This window comes from Salvelinus alpinus, chromosome 21 (genome assembly GCF_045679555.1).
Source record: "Salvelinus alpinus chromosome 21, SLU_Salpinus.1, whole genome shotgun sequence".
Taxonomy (NCBI): Eukaryota; Metazoa; Chordata; class Actinopteri; order Salmoniformes; family Salmonidae; genus Salvelinus; species Salvelinus alpinus.
Window position 1 is genome coordinate 47,344,977 of NC_092106.1, and position 14,925 is coordinate 47,359,901.

Below are 14,925 nucleotides of genomic sequence, written 5' to 3' on the forward strand. Positions count from 1 at the left end.
GACTCCTGCACTACGGCAGAGGCAGAGACTCCTGCACTACGGCAGAGACTCCTGCACTACGGCAGAGACTCCTGCACTACGGCAGAGACTCCTGCACTACGGCAGAGGCAGAGACTCCTGCACTACGGCAGAGACTCCTGCACTACGGCAGAGACTCCTGCACTGCGGCAGAGGCAGAGACTCCTGCACTACGGCAGAGACTCCTGCACTACGGCAGAGGCTCCTGCATTTGGAAAGTATTCAGACCCTTTGACTTTTCTACATTTTAAGTTATAGCCTTATTCTTTTTTTTTTTTTTATCCCTCAATCTACAGTCGTGGCCAAAAGTTTTGAGAATGACAAATATTAATTTTCACAAAGTCTGCTGCTTCAGTGTCTAGATATTTTTGTCAGATGTTACTATGGAATACTGAAGTATAATTACAAGCATTTCATAAGTGTCAAAGGCTTTTATTGACAATTACATGAAGTTGATGCAAAGAGTCAATATTTGCAGTGTTGACCCTTCTTTTTCAAGACCTCTGCAATCCGTCCTGGCATGCTGTCAATTAATTTCTGGGCCACATCCTGACTGATGGCAGCCCATTCTTGCATAATGAATGCTTGGAGTTTGTCAGAATTTGTGGGTTTTTGTTTGTCCACCCGCCTCGAGGATTGACCACAAGTTCTCAATGGGATTAAGGTCTGGGGAGTTTCCTGGCCATGGACCCAAAATATTTATGTTTTGTTCCCCGAGCCACTTAGTTATCACTTTTGCCTTATGGCAAGGTGCTCCATCATGCTGGAAAAGGCATTGTTCGTCACCAAACTGTTCCTGGATGGTTGGGAGAAGTTGCTCTCGGAGGATGTGTTGGTACCATTCTTTATTCATGGCTGTGTTCATAGGCAAAATTGTGAGTGAACCCACTCCCTTGGCTGAGAAGCAACCCCACACATGAATGGTCTCAGGATGCTTTACTGTTGGCATGACACAGGACTGATGGAAGCGCTCATCTTGTCTTCTCCGGACAAGCTTTTTTCTGGATGCCCCAAACAATCGGAAAGGGGATTCATCAGAGAAAATGACTTTACCCCAGTCCTCAGCAGTCCAATCCCTGTACCTTTTGCAGAATATCAGTCTGTCCCTGATGTTTTTCCTGGAGAGAAGTGGCTTCTTTGCTGCCCTTCTTGACACCAGGCCATCCTCCAAAAGTCTTCGCCTCACTGTGCATGCAGATGCACTCACACCTGCCTGCTGCCATTCCTGAGCAAGCTCTGTACTGGTGGTGCCCCGATCCCGCAGCTGAATCAACTTTAGGAGACGGTCCTGGCACTTGCTGGACTTTCTTGGGTGCCCTGAAGCCTTCTTCACAACAATTGAACCGCTCTCCTTGAAGTTCTTGATGATCCGATAAATGGTTGATTTAGGTGCAATCTTACTGGCAGCAATATCCTTGCCTATGAAGCCCTTTTTGTGCAAAGCAATGATGACGGCACATGTGTCCTTGCAGGTAACCATGGTTGACAGAGGAAGAACAATGATTCCAAGCACCACCCTCCTTTTGAAGCTTCCAGTCTGTTATTCGAACTCAATCAGCATGACAAAGTGATCTCTAACCTTGTCCTTGTCAACACTCACACCTGTGTTAACGAGAGAATCACTGACATGATGTCAGCTGGTCCTTTTGTGGCAGGGCTGAAATGCAGTGGAAATGTTTTTTGGGGGTTCATTTGCATGGCAAAGAGGGACTTTACAATTAATTGCAATTCATCTGATCACTCTTCATAACATTCTGGAGTATATGCAAATTGCCATCATACAAACTGAGGCAGCAGACTTTGTGAAAATTTATATTTGTGTCATTCTCAAAACTTTTGGCCACGACTGTACACACTACCCCATAATGACAAAGCGAAAGCAGGTTTTTAGAAATGTTTGCAAATGTATATATATAAAAAAACACCTTATTTACATATGTATTCAGACCCTTTACTATGAGACTCAAAATTGAGCTCAGGTGCATCCTGTTTCCATTGATCATCCTTGAGATGTTTCTACAAATTGATTGGAGTCCACCTGTGGTACATTCAATTGATTGGAAAGGCAAACCCCTGTCTATATAAGGTCCCACAATTGACAGTGCATGTCAGAGCAAAAACAAAGACATGAGGTCGAAGGAATTGTCCGTAGAGCTCCGAGAAAGGATTGTGTCAAGCCACAGATCTGGGGAAGGGTACCAAAACATTTCTACAGCATTTAAGGTCCCCAAGAACACAGTGGCCTCCATCATTCTTAAATGGAGGTCATTTGGAACCACCAAGACTCTTCCTAGAGATGGCTGCATGGCAAAACTGAGCAATCGGGGGATAAGGGCCTTGGTCAGGGTGGTGACTAAGAATCTGATGGCCATTCTAACAAAGCTCCAGAGTTCCTCTGTGGAGATGAGAGAACCTTCCAGAAGGATAACCATCTCTGCAGCACTCCACCAATCAGGCCTTTATGGTAGAGGGGCCAGATGGAAGCCACTCCTCGGTAAAAAGGCACGACAGCCCACTTGGAGTTTGCTAAAAGGTACCTAAAGACTCTTCCGAACATGAGAAACAAGAAAACTCAAGGCTGTAATCGCTGCCAAAGGTGCTTCAACAAAGTACTGAGTAAAGGGTCTGAATACTTATGTAAATGTCATATTTCTGGGGGGGTTTTTGCAACCATTTCTAAAAACCTGTTTTTGCTTTATGGGATATTGTGTGTAGATTGATGAGGGGAAAAAGTAATCAATTTTAGAATAAGGCTGTAACGTAACAAAATGTGGAATACTGAATACTAATACTGAATACACCTACTTTCCAAAGGTGCTGTATATCCTAGAAATAGACCATCAGTGGCATGTATTAGACATATGCTTGTATAATTGTGTGTTAATATGCATGAATATTTAACAAATAGGTCTACTTAAATAGTGTCACGTTGGTTAATTAGACCAAGGGCCTTGTTAGAGCCGATTTGGACATGTTTGTATAAAAGACTGAACATACTGAGCTCCATGTACATTTGTGTAAATATATTAAATATTAATGTATATGATGAAATATTAGGTACCTTTATGATTTATATTTACCTGATTGAGATATATTCATTTGTTGTTAGTTTAACTCCGTTTTTGGCCCCCCCTCTTGCCCATTCATTGTACTGTGTTAAGTGTGTTAGTATAAAGGCAGGAAGTTGGGCCTTCGGGGGGGAGGAGTCCTTGCTAGACGCAGGAGCGGTATAGTTTTTTGACCATACAGACATACATACAGACAGGTCATATTATGTATTTGCCATATCAAGTAATCTCTGCTTTAAGTTGATTGGAGAATATTTTTTTGTTAGATATAAGAAGAATAAACATTTTTGTTGCACCATATCCCTGGATGTCATTGAATGTTTGGCCGTTTGGAAACCTTGAGTGTGGACTGTATGCGTACGAAACAAACCCGCTTCAGGCTAGGGCAGTGGCTATGGTAAAGAGGAAAGGAAGCCACTACAGGCCTGTTACCCACAAAAACATCTCACTGTAGGACTGCGGATTTAAAATCAGTTTTGCTTTTTACATCATAAATGAACAACATCCATATGATATTGAATGCTTTGTGGATACGGGCACATAGACTCCAATATAGTTGTCTCAGGCTAACAGTAAAGCAGGAAGCATAATTAAGTAGCAGCTCTGAAGATTTAACAGGCAGAGTTGCAAAGAAAAAGCCATATTTCAGACTGGCCAGTAAAAAATTAAAGATTAAGATGGGCAAAAGAACACAGACACTGGACAGAGGAACTCTGCCTAGAAGGCCAGCATCCCGGAGTCGCCTCTTCACTGTTGACGTTGAGACTGGTGTTTTGCGGGTACTATTTAATGAAGCTGCCAGTTGAGGACTTGTGAGGCGTCTGTTTCTCAAACTAGACATTAATGTACTTGTCCTCTTGCTCAGTTGTGCACAGGGGCCTCCCACTCTTTCTATTCTGGTTAGAGCCAATTTGCGCTGTTCTGTGAAGGGAATAGTACACAGCGTTGTACGAGATCTTCAGTTTCTTGGCAATTTCTCAAATGGAATAGCCTTCATTTCTCAGAACAAGAATAGACTGACGAGTTTCAGAAGAAAGTACTTTGTTTCTGGCTATTTTGAGCCTGTAATCGAACCCACAAATGCTGTTGCTCCAGATACTCAACTAGTCTAAAGGCCAGTTTTATTGCCTCTTTAATCAGCACAGCTGAAAACTGTTGTGCTAACATAATTGCAACATTGTTTTCTAATGTTCAATTAGCCTTTTAAAATGATAAACTTGGATTAGCTAACACAACGTGCCATTGGAACACAAGAGTGATGGTTGCTGATAAGGGACCTCTGTACACTTATGTAGATATTCCATTAAAAGATAAGCAGTTTCCAGCTACAATAGTCATTTACAACATTAACAATGTCTACACTGTATTTCTGATCAATTTGATGTTATTTTAATTGACAAAAAATGTGCTTTTCTTTCAAAAACAAGGACATTTCTAAGTGACCCGAACTTTTGAAAGGTAGTGTATATTTAATTGTTCTCTTCATTCCTTTTACTATTTGCCTGACCTCATTAGGTCGGGCAAAGTCCCAGCAGCAATGTTCCAACATCTGGTGGAAAGCCTTCCCAGAAGAGTGGAGGCTGTTATAGCAGCAAAGCGGGGACCAACTCCATATTAATGCCCATGGTTTTGGAATTATATGTTTGATGAGCAGGTGTCCACATACTTTTGGTCATGTAGTGCATCATGGGTATATTGTTACTGACTGATCTACAAATAATATTGAGTATTTATTTATAATGCAAGGTGATTTGTAGATCAGTCAGTCTAGACCTTAAAATCAGCTGCAATGTTAAACACCCCCATTATCAAACTCTGACTGAACCCATAGAACCAGTTATGAGGTCATCATCTGAGAACTCTAAAAGCAACCGCAATTCAATTCAGTTTTGTGTCGTCATAATTTACTCTTATCCTATTTTTTACGAAATATAATATTATCTTATGTTGTCTATAACGGTTCTGTACTCTTGTCATGTATTTTATGTTTTGTGTAGACTCCAGAAACAGTAGCTAATAGGGATCCTAATAAACAAAATCATCTCTGTATAATCAATCCATTGTGGTTTGATTGAGTTTTTAAGAATAGCTTGACCATGTATGTATGTGTGGCTATAATCAATTGTGTAGGAAGGAAGTAGGATAAAGCCTGGTATCCGTTCTGATAATGACACTACGGAAAGTAGTATCTGGTGTTCTTCATGTCAGTGGTTCGCTGTGAGAATAACCAGGGGAGAGGGAAACCACCAGTCCAAAAACAAAACCTCAACAGGCAGGCAGGGACAGGTTGGTTAAGATCTATTTCAGGACTTGGTGATAGTGAAGATGACCCCTGACGGCCAGCAGCAGCCCTACAGTAATCTCCAACGTCTTCCCCAGCTTCCACTGCTTATAATCCTGCTGCTGTTTCTGCTGGTACTGGGCCCTTCTGGCCCTCAGCTCCTTCTCCCTCTGCAGCTGCTCTCCATAGTGAGCCTGGAAAGAAGGCATCAAAGTCCAACATGGCCTTCCCTCCAGCGTTGGAGAACCCCTGGGACCTGTGCTGTTGTTGATGCTGCTGTAGGCTAGAGGCCCCGTTCCGAGGGTCTGCCGGCCTCCTGGACGTCTGACCCACTGAGGATGCCGCGGTCGTACTTCCTCCTCAGGACCATGCTCCCCAGCATGGCTATAGGCCTCGCTGATCTCAGAGAAATGCTAGCTGGCCTCCTCGTTGTCGGGGTTCTTGTCTGGGTGGCCTCCTCGTTGTCGGGGTTCTTGTCTGGGTGGCCTCCTCTTTGTCGGGGTTCTTGTCTGGGTGGTAGATGAACGACTGCTTGTAGTAGGCGGTCTTGATTTGGGATTGGGTGTCGCTTGGGGATACCCGGAGGATGTCGTAGTAGGCCGTTCTGCTCCTGTGAAGAGGCGGGAAGTCTGACTGGTTGTTTTTGCGCCTCCAGCTGTAAGCCCTGGTGAGGAACTCTGGGTAAGGTCTAAACCGGCCTGACTGCTGCTCTGCCAGGTTGAGCATGACCGTGCTGAATGCTCGGAGCTGCCGAGGTGACGCTGAGGTGACCCAAAGGTTTCAGGGTGAAAGGTGGCCATGACAACACCTCTGCTATTCCAACAAGTCATCCTGTGTACTCAGGGGCGAAAATCTGATATCAACCTTGGAGGGGACAATTACATTAAATTTTCTCAAGAGCAATTCCTGAGGGGGACACCAAAAGTAGTGCTGTAACACATAGCATACGTTGTTATATGTTAAATGTATATTGAGGAACCATAATTCCTACAACTGGATAATTGATAGGTACAGTAGTTAACTGAAGGGTTTTCCCAACTTGTTCAAATGTTTAAATCATTATAATTCTACTACTAATAATAGTTATAGCAGTGCTCCTTACCAGTCCAGTATGTATGCATGCAGGTATTCGTACTTACAACCAGCAATATCAAGAAAGGTCAGTAGGTGACAATGGTACTGTATGGGTGTAGTTTTCATAAATACAATGAACATGGTGTGATCACATCTAAAAGAATCTCCATTGAGAACCATCACAAAGTTGGTCTCCGTATTGAATTGACCTTTTAATTTGACTTTTTCTGATACATTTATATAGTCATTAAATATGTGCACCTGGCCTGAGTCTACTACAATATCTTTGCAAGAACAAAAAGCTTAAAATAAGTACAGTTCTAAAAGCAAAATAACTACTTCAATGAAAAACCCAAATAAATCAAACAAAATATCCTTCAGTCAGTGTCTCAACTCTTCAAACAGCAGCTATGGACAAGTATGTCGCACAAAGTATGCAATTTTAAATAAAATAACATGAAATAAATAATTTGTAAGTGTACTGAAAACTACTAAACAAAAGAACAAATATCAATTACACCAGGGGTTCTCAAACAGGGGTCCATGGACTAATTGCAAGGGGTCCGTGAAATAAAAAAGTGTAATGAATGTAGTCAGTGCCACAAGGTTTCCAGTAAGTTTACATATAATATAGAGGGGAGGTCCCTGAGGACCGCTCAAAACCTTGCCTGCCTTGCCTCAAAATATGCAGGGGTTCCAGTACCACAAAAAGGTTGAGAACCACTGCTATACACACTACTGAACAAAAGAACCGAGCATATGTTTGCGGGTTTCCTCAACAACACATCAGTTGCCACTTTCGCAATGCCCTCGCCTGTTGTCTCCGACACCCTGTATAGCCCAATAAACTCCTTGTGAGGGACATGGTCATCGTCAACATAACGCAGACAGACATTCTCCTGTTCAGCACCAGAGACATCTTGAGTACCATCAACAATTAATGAAAATTGTACAATCGGAAGAGACCTAATCTCAGCTGCAATGCCTCGAATGACTATTGGCCATGATGTTCAGAATTTCATTCTGTGCTTTGGGGCCTGTGTACATTGTGGTACGCTCTGTTAACCACTTCAGTAAAATGGGATCATCCTCTTCTGCCCTAAGTTTCAAAATCTGGTATAAATTCCCACTGTCATCCGTGTGGCCTCTAAAGGCTTGTCCCTGTCTTACTACATGCCGCACCGAACTAACAATTTTCATCAAGCAATGCCTTGCGTCATCCTGCTGTTTACCCCACGCGCTGGATAACTGGACACTGATTGGATTTAGCTGGTGTGCTGTTACAATTACAAAGTGGCGGTGGGTTTGGCAGTTTTGATGTGCTGTGAATTATTCAATGGCTTTTCTCCAGTTCCTAAATCCTGCACTAATGAAGGCTAATCTGCTCTTTGGCCAAAAGATGGCTGGCTTGAAAACACAACACCCCTTTTATTGATGGATTATAATGTAGCCAGGGGAAATCGCGAAACCATCTCTCTTGAAACGTCAACACTCTATTGGCAAGAGTTTGCGGTTCTATAAATTGTGGGTGTGGCTGATATGGTTTTGTGCCATCACTGAGGTAACTGGACAATGCTGTGCCACTGTCCCCTATACTGGTGCTGCTGGCAACAAGGGTGACACTTGGTCCTTCCGTGGCTGTGACACTGTCCTCTGAAGTCTCTCTCCCTGGCTCTTTCCCTTTCACCACCCTAACTGACTCACAGTCTGTCTCCTAGAAAATAAATAAGGTGTTTGCCGTACTCCTAACTACCGGTACCCAAAACTACACAATTAATCACAACAGCAATACCATTGCCGTAAACAAATCTTAGTTTAGTCACCAGTTTAAGTTGAGAGTGGGGGGTATCCGTGGCATTTTCCAATTATGTCCCTATTTTACAAGTCAAAAAAATTGAGAACCTTTCATAATGTTGCCAAACAAAGACTCAACAAACTTACCTGAGACTCCCTGTCTCTGCCAATCTGTCCCTGCATATCTGTCCCCAGCTCTGCTGTCTGTGCCATCTGTTGCCTGCTCTGCCTAATGACATCATTGTGAAACATTTCCATTAGCATTTCACTTCTTTCTTATGAACATTTTATCAACTAGTCTTTGAGATTAGGCTACTAGAGTTCTTACTATGCGTTTTGGTGTACTGCCATACTCGGATGTCCGTCTTCTTACTTTTTTCTGCCATTTTTCTACCTGGCTGGCTGGCCTAGCTGCACACACATTTACACAACACATGCTGCAACCTTTTGTAATTTTAATAGTTTGTTTCATATTGGCTGGCTTCCAACAATAGCTGAATTTGTAAAGCTAGCGAGCACCAATTCCGTTTCTGTGTGTTTGCTATAATCTTTGCTACCTGGTTAAATAAAGGTGAAATAAAATAAAATAAAAAAAGTTCACTAGCGACAATTTATCTTTTGCAACGAGACCATTATATATATTGTAATGACCCGGCTGGGTCATAAAGGGAAAAGAGACGGACTCTAGGTGTGCAGGTCAGAACACAGGTTTATTCATAAACTGGGCTATTGTTCCGGCCACAACCCACGCCGCTAAATGCCGAACGTACACAATGTTACCCTGTCGGGTCAAGAGTCACTCTCCTAGGAACAGATCAAGGCACGAACAGAAGAGAGAGAACAATGAGACAGTAATCCCTATTTATGCATTTCCAAATCCCGCGGTATTACCCATCATACCCCCCCAACCTTTCCATCTGTCCTGACATATTTAACCCCTGCTAGTAGCCATGAGAACCATAACACACCCACAAACACAGAACACAATACCGGGTCGTTACATAGCCCCCCTCTTTCTAAACCCTAGCCCCTAGGGTTACACAACAAAATCCTTAAAACGACCCGGAGGTCGCATCAGTCTCTTGGGCCTCCCCGTGACTCTCAGCGGTGGCCCCCCAGAACGCTCCTCTGCCCCAATGTCATTTCCAGCGCCCTCCGAAGAAGCAGCCCCCTCCCCAGGCTCAGGTTGTGCTAGAGTCTCCTCGTTAGACTGTTCCCGTGGGCTCACATCAGAGCCCTCACTCCCATTCCCTACCGTTTTCCTCCCTCTGTAGGGTGCCAATCGATCCCGGTGGACCACCACCTTCCTGCTCCGTGGGGGAACCTCCACCCGGTACGTCACCTCCCCCACTCTCTCTATCACCAGACACGGCCCCACCCATGCACTGTCCAGCTTTGTGCACCGCCTCTTCTTGCGCGTGGGGTTGTGAAGCCACACACATTCTCCCGCTCCAAAGTGCCTCCCCCTAGCGCGCGAGTCGTAGTGGCGCTTTTGGCGCACCCCTGCGTTTTCGAGTTGCTCTCTTGCGAAGGTGTGAGCCGCTTCTAACCGGTTCTGCAGACGACACACATAGTTCGGGCCAGGCAAAACCCCGTCGTCATTATCAGGAGGGTGGCCAAACGTCAGTTCGGCTGGGGTGCGCAACTCACGACCTAACATTAGTAGTGCTGGGGAGCACGCAGTCGATTCTTGAACAGCCGACCTACACGCCATAAGAATAAACGGTAAGTGGGTGTCCCAATCTCTCTGGTGTTTTGAGGTAACGATGGCCAGCTGCTGTGCTAATGTTCTGTTAAATCTTTCCACCAGCCCATCACTCTGGGGGTGAAGCGGAGTAGTGCGCGTCTTCTCCGCGCCTAACCGTCTACACAACTCTGAGAACACCCGTGACTCGAAGTTTCTTCCCTGGTCGCTGTGAATAGACTGTGGCACCCCAAACCGACTGATTATTCCCCCCACCAACGCATCAGCTATTGTCCCCGCCTCCTGGTCTGGGAGAGCGTAAGCCTCCGGCCACTTGGTGAAGTAGTCCATGGCGGTTAGAATCCACCTGTTACCGCTGTCTGTGGTTGGAAACGGCCCTACTATGTCTACCCCCAGTCTCTCCATGGGCTCCCCTACTGGGAATTGTTGTAGGAGGGCGTGTGACTGACCTGGAGGTCCTTTTTTAGCAGCACACTCGTCGCACTGCCTACAAAAGTCCTCAACATCCCTCCTGTGCCTTGCCCAATAGAAGCCTTTACGCATGCGCTTTAACGTTTTGGAGACCCCAAAATGCCCTGCGCCTACTCCCCCATGAAGCTGCTGTAACACGCTCCCCTGCAGCCTTTTGGGCACCACTACCTGCCACGTAATTTCTCCAGTCGCTGGCTTTTTCCACCCCCTCTGGAGCACTCCCTCAGCCACTCTAAGGACTGTGAATTTAGCCCACAGTCCTTTGGTGACTGGTGATAGAGGGGCTACTTCCCCCCACGGCGGTCGTCTTCTCTCTTCCACCCACCGCAGCACAGGACGCAGCTCTGCGTCCTCCTCCTGGCGACGCCTCCACTCCCCAACGTCCACAGCCTCAAGCTCCCGGCACTCTGTCACACTCAGCTGACTCACCGTGGCGGTGACTCCCTCCTCCCTGCACAGTTCTCTCTCTCGCTCCACCCGTTTGGCGCAGTACCCACAGCCATCCTCAGCACACGGGCGGCGGGACAAGGCGTCTGCATTGCTGTGGCGAAGGCCGGCTCTGTGCTCCACCTGGAAGTCGTAGGGTTGCAGCTCCTCCAGCCAGCGGGCAATCTGACCCTCTGGCTCCTTGAAGGAGAGAAGCCACTGCAGGGCGGAGTGATCCGTCCGGACCACAAACGGCAGGCCCCCCAGGTAGTACTTGAAATGGCGTACTGCTGCCACGACAGCCAAAAGCTCTCTCCTTGTCACGCAGTAGCGTTTTTCAGCCTTATCAAAAGTTCTGCTGTAATAAGCTACTACGTGTTCCCCATCAGGGCCACGCTGAGCCAGCACAGCCCCCAAGCCCTCATTGCTTGCGTCGGTGTCCAGGATGAACGGACGGTTCGGGTCTGGTGAGGCCAGGACAGGGGCCTCCATCAGGGCACGTTTGAGGGCCTCAAACGCCCGCTGGTGCTCTTCGGTCCACTGAAAAACAGTGTCCTCCTTGAGAAGGTGGTTCAAAGGAGCCGCTACCCCCGCAAACCCCTTCACAAACCTACGATAGTAGGATGCCAGCCCCAGGAAGCTCTTAACCTCTTTTTTCCCCCTGGAACTGGCCACCCCCTCACAGCCTCTACTTTGTCTGGCATCGTGCTGATGCCCTCACCACCCAGCTGATGCCCCAGGAACGCCACCTCCCTTTGCATGAAATGGCACTTTCCCGGGTGTAATTTTAGCCCCGCCCCCGAGATCCTCTCCAACACTCGCCTAATTGCCCCCAGTGCCCCCTCAAACGATGTGCCGTGCACCAATATGTCGTCTAGGTACACAACACACTCGTCTCTCGGAACCCCCGCCAGCACTCTGTCCATGAGCCTCTCAAAGGTGGCAGGAGCATTACAGAGCCCGAAGCACAGCACCTTGAACTGCCAATGGCCCCTATCCGTGGAGAAGGCCGTTTTTTCACGTGCCCCTGGCGAGAGGGGCACCTGCCAGTAGCCACTGCGCAGATCAAGGGAGGAGAACCACGAGGACCCTCTCACGTGGTCTAGCGACTCATCAATCCTCGGTAGGGGATAAGAGTCTTTAGTGGTGACAGAATTTAGGCCCCTGTAGTCAACACAAAACCTAAGTTTACCCCCTTTCTTAGGCACCATGACGACCGGCGCGGACCATGGGCTATCTGATGGCTCAATGAAATCAGCCCGCAACATGTCTACAATAGCTGTGTCTGCTGCTTCCCTCCTGGCAAGGGGAATACGACGGGGCCGAATTTTAATGGGTCGGGCGTCCCCAGTGTCTATTTCGTGCTGCACTAGGTGCGTTTGTCCTACCTCATCTTCCCCCCAAGCGAAGCTATCTTTAAAGTCCAACAGCAGCTGCTTTAACTGTCTCTGTTGTCCCTCATCCAGACCCTGACAGTTCTTCAGCCACACAGCCTCGACGGCGTCGATAGCTTCCTCCTTCCCCGCGTCGGGCTGATGGGGTGAAGGAGCCAGTGTATTTTGGGCTACTGGGCTGCCTGTGCTTGCACCATGATGGGGAGTGAAGGCCGTCGCCGCCGGAGACAGCTGCTGGGATGGCACAACGACCAAGGGAGCAGCCGGGATGACCGGTGGAGTCTCTGCAAGCTTGGAGGAAGACGGAGGGACAGCACTGCCCCCTGCTGGCCCTCCCGAAGGCGACATTCCCACTGTGGGCCCCCCCGACAGCCTCAAAGTGCCCAACGCTAAGTCCAACTGAGCCCCACAGTTTTTCAAAAAGTCCATTCCCAGTATACAGGGGTCCTGCACCGCTGCTACCCACACCGGACACCCCACAGTTCTCCCCCCCACGGTCACAGATAGCTGACACTTCCCTAACATGGGGGCTAGCTCCCCCGTGACAGTCCGTAGCTGGACACGGGTCGGCTCCACCCGCACCCCAACAGGTAGTATGTCTGGTCTCACCAGGGTTACTGTAGAGCCCGTGTCGACCAGGGCCAAACATTCCACCCCCTCTACCTTGACGATGACATTGCAGAAGTCCCCAACGGTGGTACGTCCCACCACAACTACAGGACTAGGAAACCCGGCGGCAGCTACACCCTGGGGGAGCAGGTCCCCACCCTCTTGTCTGCGCTGCTGGGTACCTTCTTTGCTTACAGTGGGTTCGGGGGCGGGGGGTGTGGGCCCACGCAGCCCCCTGCGCGCGAACCCGCTGTCGTTTCCCTGGTGACGGGGGAATCTGTCACACTCTCGCTGAATGTGGCCAGGCTGGCCACAACCCCAGCAGACAATAGGAGCTGAGCTGACACTGCGACGTTGCCTGGAGCCCCTCTCCATGACAAGCGAAGCAGTCTTGACTAGCCCGCCCAACTCGTCAACCCACTCCGGTTTTGTGACCCCTGGCACCCCAGCCACCGCTGCTCTCACCTCTGGTTGACTGGCGACTTCCACTCTCACTCCCTCACCCCAGATCAGCTCCCTCTTCCTGGCTATCTCCACTGCAGCCCGCAGAGATGGTGGGTCCGCCATCTGAACATGCTTACCCAGTTCGGTGGAAGAGAGCGCTCTAATAAAACTGTCCCGTGCCAGCTCGTCCTGCACCCCAATCGGCATAGTTGCATAAGCCCGCCTGGTCAGGCTCAGAATATCACTTGCCAACGCCTTTAATGATTCCCCCTGAAGTCTCTTTTTGTTACTCAGTTCAATCCGCAGCATGTTGGGCTGCGCGTCGTTGCCGAAACGGCCCCCCAATGCCTCCACTAGCGCACCATAGTCGTCCCTTTCGTCCGGGGCTAGCGTTAGCAGGCATTCCGACGCCTCCTCTGCCAGGCTCAGGGCAAGCTGTAACGCTTTCGTCTCGTCAGACCACCTCCCGGCTCTAGCCAACAACTCAAATTGAGTGAAAAAAACTTCCCATTTACCTTGTCCATTGAACTTTGGTAGTTTAGCCGCTACCGTGGCTAATGGCAATAGGTCGCCGCCATCTCTGTTTACCTTAGCAGGCCCAGCCATTTCCGCACCCGGTGACGTCGATATCCCCGTCGCCGTGACGTCTGCTCTCGAGCGGTGTGAAGGAAAACCCGCCAGTTCTGCCATCTTGCTGACTGACAATTTAACTCCCGCCATGTGACTCTCCAGCCTTCCTACGGCAGTCGCCGCCTGACCCTCCCGACCGGGTACCCCCGAGCCCACCACGGACACTTTGTCCGACTCTTCCTTAATTTTCCGCCTCGCCCCAAGCATCATGACCGTAGATGCGAGTCACGCTAACGCCAACCCGGCCTATACTGAACAGCTAACTCGCCTAGTCTCTATCCCGTAGTTCGAAAGCACTTCTGACACCAATGTAATGACCCGGCTGGGTCATAAAGGGAAAAGAGACGGACTCTAGGTGTGCAGGTCAGAACACAGGTTTATTCATAAACTGGGCTATTGTTCCGGCCACAACCCACGCCGCTAAATGCCGAACGTACACAATGTTACCCTGTCGGGTCAAGAGTCACTCTCCTAGGAACAGATCAAGGCACGAACAGAAGAGAGAGAACAATGAGACAGTAATCCCTATTTATGCATTTCCAAATCCCGCGGTATTACCCATCATACCCCCCCAACCTTTCCATCTGTCCTGACATATTTAACCCCTGCTAGTAGCCATGAGAACCATAACACACCCACAAACACAGAACACAATACCGGGTCGTTACAATATTTAAGACAATGGTAGAAGAGAGTGTAGTTCTGTTCTGTTCAGATTGGACTTCAGTTTATCGCTAACCTTATCGCAGGGACTTTGAAGCACTCCAGCTGCATGCTGATCTTGGAATAAACTGACGATAGCAAAGATTCCATCTTTGACGATGCCACATAAATGGAATAGGTACTAGCTAGCTTGATAGTTAATGTTTGCTTTAGTTTGCGTGCTAGCTCTGCAAATTCAGCTGGTGTGTGAACCCTGCCAACATAAAAATAAATAAAATCATTGCTATGGACCTGCTATGGATTGACTGGATTAACCTCACGTCAGTTACGTACATGTCCCTTTCGGAC

At 48.0% G+C, this 14,925-nt stretch overlaps 1 pseudogene; it reads right to left on the minus strand.

The window, feature by feature from the left end:
* Positions 1-5,384: 5,384 nt before the first annotated feature.
* On the minus strand, positions 5,385-8,621 carry LOC139548523 (dnaJ homolog subfamily C member 30, mitochondrial-like; annotated as a pseudogene).
* Between the last annotated feature and the right edge of the window lie 6,304 nt (positions 8,622-14,925).